Source organism: Notolepis coatsorum (assembly GCF_963971535.1).
Source record: "Notolepis coatsorum genome assembly, chromosome: 18".
NCBI lineage: Eukaryota > Metazoa > Chordata > Actinopteri > Aulopiformes > Paralepididae > Notolepis > Notolepis coatsorum.
This window is the reverse complement of record NC_140182.1, coordinates 53,211,676-53,219,604: the sequence shown is the minus strand read 5'-3', so window position 1 is coordinate 53,219,604 and position 7,929 is coordinate 53,211,676.

Below are 7,929 nucleotides of genomic sequence, written 5' to 3'. Positions count from 1 at the left end.
CATTGGAGGGGGTTGTGTTAGGACATTTACAGGGGCCAGTTTCGAATTGCAGTCTCCCGTAGGTATTTTTTGAGAGTGTTTTTGAAAGTGGGTAGTGATTCACATTCCTTTACAGCTTTGGGTAGGGCGTTCCACATTGATGTGGCATAATTGCGAAACGTGTTCAGTCCCTTGTTTGAGCCGAATCTGGGTTTAACATGATTTGTGGAGCTCCCTCTGGTGTTGTGATCGTGGTATTCACTGACCTTTGGGAAGTATTTTGACATGTACATGGGTACCTTGGTCGTGTAGTGTATCTTGTACTTGTAGACCAGGCCCATTGCAAGTTGCTGTACTCTGTCGTCTACTCTAAGCCATCCTAAGTTGTCAAAGTGGGCAGGGGTGAGGTGGGTTCTAGGAGTAAGGTCAAGCAGTAGTCTGACCAGTTTGTTTTGAGATGTTTGTAATTTTGTTTTTAGCGCCTTTGAGGTGCTTTGGTACCATGAGGTGAAAGCATAGTCGTAGTACCCTTGAATGAGTGCTCCTGCCAGAGTCTTCAGGGTATTCTTGTTTACCAGTGAGGAGATCCGGTACAAGAATCGAGTTTGTTAGTTGATTTTTTTTATTACATTGGATGCCATTTTGTCACAGGAAAGATTTGCCTCTAGGATGGAACCCAGGTAGGTAATATCTTCTTTCCTCGTGACAATATTGTCACCCACTGTAACTGAGAAGCCGTCGGTCTTGCTGAGTTTGTTATTTGAACCGAAGAGAATGGACTCTGTTTTGCCCATGTGTACCGTTTACCTCCACCATCTGCTCTCTCCCCTCCAGGTAGGATTGCATCCAGCTCACTGATAGACTATCAAAACCAATTGCTTTTAGCTTGTCAATCAGAATGGTGTGATTGACAGTGTCGAAGGCCTTTTGTAGGTCCAGCATGACCATGCCGCAGTATTTGCCCGCGTCCACCTCTTGTTTGATGTGGTCGTTTAAATAGAGAAGGCATGTGTCAGTGGAGTGGGATGTTCTGAAGCCAGATTGGAATTCGTAGATTAGATTTTTTTCCGCGAGGTATTTTTCGACCTGTTCGTATACAACTTTTTCCATGACTTTCGAGATGGAGGTAAGGATAGAAACAGGGCGGTAGTTGCCTGGGTCTAATTTACTGCCTTTTTTGTGCAGAGGGGTCACTCTCGCGATTTTGAAGTCCTTGGGGACGTGTCCCTGTTTTATGGAGAGGTTTATTATGTGTGTGATGACTGGGGTGATGGCGGCTGCTGAGTCTCTGAGAAATTTGGAGGGGATGTTGTCATGGCCAGTGGCCTTGTTAGGTTGGAGGGCGCTCAGTTTTTTGAGTACCTCATCTGTTGTTACCATTTCCAGTTTGAAGTCGTCTTTGTGGACCCCTAGGTTCTTGTAGTATGCTACTATGTGTTCTACCCCATAATGCCCTGAGTGGGAGGGTAGTTTGTTTACCAGTGTTGTGGCTATGTTTGTGAAGAAACTATTTAAGTAATTGGCTACATCCAGCTTTTCTGTGATGAGCGTGTTGTCCGTCTTTATGTTTATGTTTGAGAATCTGGTTTTAAGTTTTTTACTGCAGCCTAGTTGGTTATTGAGTAATTTCCAAAGTTCACGTGGTTTGTTTTTGTTTTCCTCGGTTTTGTCATTGATGACATATTTTTTTGCTGTTCTGATCATGGAGTTTACATCATCTGTTTCTTTCCAGTTTGAGTTCAGTCACGTGGGCTTGGAGTTCACTGCTCGTGCTCATGGTAAGCTTTGACTGACTTTTACGAAACTCAGAGCATTTTTTGTCTCTGGTTTTCATAGTGGTCAGTATTTCAGCGTGCATCCACGGCTCCGCGCGATTTTTTACCCTGGTGGTTCTTAGATGGTGTTTAGTATCGTTGAAAATTTGGTTTTGAAGCCAAGCCATGTTTCTTCAACCAGTGTACCATTGAGCTCATCTGACCAGTCCAGACCCTCCAGTTCAAGGTTAAAGGCCTCGCTAGAGTAGGTTTTGAGGTCTCTAGATGTGACACTGTCCGCCCTCCTGAAGGTTCTCAATGATCTTTAGTGACCAGACATTTTTATATCGTTTTTTTTAGCTTTTCAGGAAAACATGGTACAATTACTCTAGTTTGAGCCGTAACACCTTAGTATGGGATTGTAAGTGAATTTATGTAACAGTACAGTAGCCTACTGTATATCTGTATGTCATAAATGTCATGATTAGATTAGATTAGATTCGATTTTTATATCTGTATGTTGTGTATGTCATAAATGTCATTATGAATTGAAAATGGGGGACCCTGATGTAAACAAGACGAAAGTCTTTCTCTGGTCTGCATCCCCTTAACAATTGTGTGTATTGAGTTGTACTGTACTGTACCCATTCTGCAATCTGTTCATTAAAGTTTTCAATCAATCAATCAATCAATCAATCAATGAAAACCACTCACACCAGTTGTAAGTGAGCATAATATGTGTTGTACATGTTCTGAAGTCACATTTAGACCAGTACAAAAGGTTCCCAATTTTTTTATGACGTTTTTGAGCTTTTCAAGCAAACATGGTACAATTACCCAGGGGTGTAAAAAGTACACAGAAATTATACTTAAGTGAAAGTATGGGTAATGTCTCAAAATCGTACTCAAGTAAAAGTCAGAGTATCTGGCTAAAAACATACTTGAGTAAAAGTAAAACAGTTTCTACTTTTAAATGTACTTAAGTACTAAAAAGTAAAAACCTTTTTTTATTGCAAGGGATAGACCAGGGGTCTCAAACTCATTCCATCGTGGGCCAAGTTTTCATTTTAACTACACATTGCACCAGGTGATTTAGTTGAAGAGGTGAGCCAATTAGTGAAATCATCAGCTGGTGTTTAGGCAGCGTCTTCCTTAATGATAAGCAAGCAGTGCAAAAATGCTTCCGCATTCGTCACCGCACGCCAGTACGGTAACGCGCCTTTCTTTTCAGGCCCCGCTTAGACAAATGCTATGGCATTTCCGCGTACATTGCAACGAATCACTTGAAACCTCGGCTGTCTTTAACTATGAGTGAACACAACTGTCTTTAACTATGAGTGAACACAACGCAACATTGTAACGTTAACGTGTAATTTACTATGGAATATAGTATATTATCGCGACGATTGTAACGTTAACGTGTACTTCGCGAATATAGTATATTATCGCGACGCGTCGTCGGACTAAACGCTGTTGTGAACACAACACATTGTAACGTTAACGTGTACTTTACTATGGAATATCAGAAGAAACTACTCAACCTCGGCTGTCTTTAACTAAACAGTGTTGTGAACACAACACATTGTAACGTTAACGTGTACTTTACTATGGAATATCAGAAGAAACTACTCAACCTCGGCTGTCTTTAACTATGAATGAACACAACACTCTAACTCACCAATGTACAGTTTCTACGCCAAATGTATATACACTCCTTTTTCTGGACACTTTTGTATCACAAACAGTACTGTATTTGCAAATCTGATATGTCATAAATGTATAGGCGTAGCAGTACTGTCTATCTGTATGTCATGTATGTCATATGAATTGAAAATGGGGGACCCTGATGTAAACAAGACGAAAGTCTTTCTCTGGTCTGCATCCCCTTAACAATTGTATGTATTGAGCTGTACTGTACTGTACCCATTCTGCAATCTGTTAATAAACTTTTCAATCAATCAATCAAACCATGTTTAGATAATAAAGTACTCAACCTCTACTTGTCTACTGTCTGACTGAACACAACACTCTAACTAACTTACCATGTTTAGATAATGAAGTACTCAACCTCTACAGTCTTTAACTATGAGTGAACACAACACTCTAACTTACCATCTTTAGATAATGAAGTATGCAACCTCTACTGTATTTAACTATGAAGGAATTACAACCTTTATTTAATGGTTAATAGTTTGATAAAAGGTAATTTACTATATTTGTATGGCATTTACACTTAAAGTAGAAAAACAAAAGTAATCTGTAAAATAATAGTGGGCGAAGGAAAATGAAAGGCGCATTACTGCACGCCACTACGGTACATTCTTGCACTGCTTGCTTGTCATTAAGGAAGACGCGTTTAGCCAAGGCTGGAATGAAACCAAGCATACACTCGGCCCACAATGGAATGTGTTCTGCGATAGACAATGCTGAAATTAAAGAACAGAGGACCCTTTTTTGCAATGCATTTCTCCATCGAATTTGAAAAAAAACATGTCAAGGTAAACTAACATGGATGGCATTTACATCACAGCATCCAGTTGTAAAGTTGGCCAAACTACAGCCTTGGAAAAAATTAAGGGTTTAGTTATTTAAAAAAAATATATATATATGTGGATTCGACATTGCACATCCTAAGGTTCTTGTCAAATAGTTGAAAATCATTTTTAAATCGGCACTGGTTAGTGGTTAATGAAAATATCCACTGAAAGCTTGTTAACATTTTGTAGCAATGCTAATCGAAACACATGGGTTCAGCTTGCCAGTTTACCAAACCAGATACTGGCTAGCTGACCCCATTCACATGTGGCCATCTTCTGTAGCTTGTCACTCTGACTGTCTATTCTTCTGATAGCAGGTGTTTAATCAAAGATCCCCGCTTTCTAGTCTTGCACAAGGACCAATAATTAATTTGCCATTGATGGGGATTTGATTGGCTGTTTTTAAATAAAGTGCGGCCGTAGGATTAATAACGTTAACAAATATACTAATTAAAATGGTTGGACCTGCAAGATTTGGACTTTGTAGGTCTGCATTTTAAATGTAAGGAGTAAAACGTTTTCTCTAAAATGTATTTGAGTAAAAGTACAAGTATACAAACCTAATAATACTAGAGTAAAGTACAAATCCCCCAAAACAGTACTTGAGTATTGTAACGAAGTACAATTACTCAAGTACTTTACACCCCTGGTTCTCAATTACCTCCTCACCATGGACACTGGGAAATGTGCTGCAGTGGTCCTCCTCGACCTGAGTGCAGTATTTGACACAGTGGACCACTCCGTCCTCACTGACCGCCTCCAACAGTGGGTTGGCATCACCAACACCACCCTCTCCTGGTTCAGATCCTACCTAAATAATAGAACCTACTCTGTGAGTCTAGCCAACTTCTCCTCCCAGCAAGCCAACCTCACCTGCGGGGTCCCACAGGGGTCAAACCTGGCTCCCATCCTCTTCAATCTTTACATGCTCCCCCTCAGTCAAATCATCACTCGGCACAACATCTCCTTCCTATGCCGATGATACCCAGATATACCTCCCACTCACAACAGCTGACTGTTTGGCACCCCCACCTCAGTCACTCTGAGCTCCAGAAACATGGGAAGCCTCTCCTCCTTGGTGAAACCCAATGTGAGAAACCTTGGGAGTCTTTTTTGACTCCGATCTCAACTTCAACCAGCAAGTGAGATCAGTGGTACAGTCCTGTTTCCTTCACATCATTTCAAAAATCAAGTCCTTCCTCTCCCCCAGTGACCTTCATAAAGTCATCATCATGCTCATTTTCTCACGACTGGACTACTGCAATTCCCTCTACTCTGGTCTTCCTGACAAAACCATCTTTCTCCTCCAGCGAGTTCAAAATTCTGCTGCCAGGCTGCTCTCAGGCACCAGAATGAGGGACCACATCTCCCCAGTCCTTGTCTCTCTCCATTGGCTCCCAGTGAGGAAGAGAATCAAATTCAAAACCATGTTGTTTTTTTACAAAGCCCTCAATGGTCTCGCTCCGGCCTACATTGCATTATACAAAGCATCTTCACCTTCTCCATAACTGTTTGGTACAGCAATCTGGACACTCACTCAAAAAACAAACTACAAAGAATCATCAATAAATCCTCAAAAATAATCTGCACCCCCCTCCCTTCTCTCGAATCACTCCACCGCCAAATCACAATCAGGAGAGCCAGGAAAATCATCTCCGACCCCACTCACCCAGCACACCACATCTTCCAGCTGCTGCCCTCCGAGAGGCGCTACAGATCCCTGACCACCAAAACATCCCGGTTCAAAAACAGCTTCTTCCCCACTGCCATACGGACACTGAACTCCCTGTAGTACCCCCCGCAACCCCCCTTACCTCTGCTGACATGGACATGGACAACTCTGAACTGTATCTATGTAATTGTGTTTTCTTTTATGTACGCTGTAAGTGATGTTATATGTTCTATGTTTTATGTTGGAACTGCTATGCTATGCACTAATGCACTGAAACCAAATTCCACCAGCCTGGCTGGGTGGTCATTAAAGAAATTGAAATTGATTGATTGAGGAACTCTTGGTCCAACCCGTCAGCTCCAGGTCCCTCAGATCGAATGACCAACTGTGTCTGAGGGTCCCGTGGGCCAAACTGGTGACAAAGGGTTTTCCGGGCCTTTGCAGTGAGGGCGCCAACACTGTGGAATAAGCTCCCTCTCAACATCAAGTCTGCCAACACCGTACAGACATTCAAGGCCTTGCTTAAAACCCACCTTTTCACTCTAGATGATTGAGTTACTTGTTGTGTTGTGTGTCTGAGGTGTACTTATGTTCTCTGTCTGTCCGTCTGCCTGGTTCCCTGTCTCCATTGTCGTGTCTATTTATTCATATAATTCCGCCCCCCCGGGCTGCGCCCCGGACAGATGTAAAGATTGGCTGGGGGGCGCATTATAATTTAAAATATCATATCATTCTACATACATACGTAAGTCATATAAGTTATTGTAAAAGCTATATGCTATATATATAAGCTATATCCATGCAATACAAATTATGGTGTTGTATGAAAATAACGGTTGTAACAGGTTTAAATAGTAAATACCGGTAATAAGGTTTTCGGTACCTAAATGAGTAAATTATGTTTAATGGAGTGCACAGGCTATACATATTGGACAATTTACAGGTCTACTTGCAGTGTATCAGCATAAAAACCAACTGAAATTAACATGAACGCTTTTGGCCATTTACTTTTCTAATAACCACATCACTGCATAACTCACACGGTTTAGCAGGCTGTGACGTGCAGACTGTGATGAATCAGGTGCTCTCCTTGATTCTGAAGAATCTGTCAACCATGCGTCACTCCATCCGAGGTTAACTCAAAAACGTTAACTCAGAGATGGAGCATATGGCATTAACAAAATGTTTTTTCAACTTTAGCCATCATGAAGAATTTGGATTCTTTCTGAAATGTCAGCAAGGTTGAGATTCTCCCAAATGATTAAACCCTGACGATAGGGGTCCCCTCTGAAAGACCATTAAATCCCTAATGAAAACCTATAATCTGAACTGCACTAGTAGGCTACTGGCCCCAGATTGTAAACATGCTGTAAAACAGACTTCTGCAATATGATTGTTAAAAAAGTTACAAAAAGATTATTTTCCATCTGTCGATCAAACTGCAGTATGTGAAAATGTACCACTGACCTATATGAATAGACCCCTCATTTATATAGTAATGTGGCGAGAAAATAGCGAGCCAGAGACGTATTTCGAGTCGAGGTATTTTACTTATCTTCACGTATAGCATTTACAATAACAGCAACTCTCAACCCGGAATCGGAAGTGGTATTTCCCCTTTCCCCTAAACAGTAACCCCCCCGCTCTTAAAGGCACAAGCCCACCTTAGTGAATGTCTCTTACATATGGGTCACCACAGTAAAATAAATACTGGATTGGACAATAATAGTCTATCAGATCACTCATTAACTCATTCAGGGCCAACATTGCCCTCTGCTGATGGCCCTTCGGTGCCAATGCTTTATCCAATGGAGGAATGGACTTATTTGCGAGTGCTTAAAACATATCAAATATAATAGCAATAGATCTAAATAACAGTGATCGTCAATGAGTTGCTTCCAGTCAACATGCACGAAACAGATAATTTTTTCATACATACATTTCCATTTTATACCGTGATGAATATCAATATATTTCTAGGGCGTTC